An 800-nucleotide genomic window follows, 5' to 3' on the forward strand; every position below is an offset into this window, starting at 1 on the left:
TGCAATCGTATTGTCGTTCCCTTCAGCTATGATAAAAAACCCATTCATTCCCACACCCTATAAGCCTGGAGCGTCTAAACCTCCTCCACGGTTTGTTTCAAGCGTCAGCTCCCAAAGTGTGTCCGAAAAGTAAGATAATATGTTTAATACAGCAGATAATAATACAGCAGATTCCGCCATAATCGTTGCATGGGTTGCATACGTATGTGTGGGGCGGAGGTTTTGGGGTAGGGGCGTGTTTGTTTTGGTGATTTGAAATATCAACAATGACTACCCGAAATCACTTACCCCACCTTTAAAGGCAAGTCATGTCACCCTTTGAAATGCCTCTTGGGTATGCAAGTGCAGCTCCTATCTCTTTGAATGGAGAAACATCAAATTCTCCAAAGCTGTTCGCCAAGCTTAAAATTAAATTTCATATTTGAAAACCAATGAAATGTGACAACAACAGTCTCGTAAATGTTGTTTATTTTGGACAAATAGCATTAAACAAAAAGCTTATTTTTCAGGCTAGACCAGCCAGTGCGCAGTCCTACGCGCATGTTTCAGAACGCTGCCTGTTTCTATAGCAACCGGGACTTCTAAGGGCAGCTGCAGTGACTTTACCGATTTGCGATTGGCTCTTTTACTCAGAAGGCGGGGCTTCCTTCGATAGATCGGCCATACTGAGCGTTGCATTTTTCCCCATTCAAAACTATATGAGTGACACGTCTTGGGTATTAAAGGGGTCATATGATGTTGCTAAAAAGAACATTATTTTGTGTATTTGGTGTAATGAAATGCGTTTATGCGGTTTAAGG

Source organism: Sinocyclocheilus rhinocerous, unplaced genomic scaffold (genome assembly GCF_001515625.1).
Source record: "Sinocyclocheilus rhinocerous isolate Xijiao unplaced genomic scaffold, SAMN03320098_v1.1 scaffold2358, whole genome shotgun sequence".
In the NCBI taxonomy this organism is placed as follows: domain Eukaryota; kingdom Metazoa; phylum Chordata; class Actinopteri; order Cypriniformes; family Cyprinidae; genus Sinocyclocheilus; species Sinocyclocheilus rhinocerous.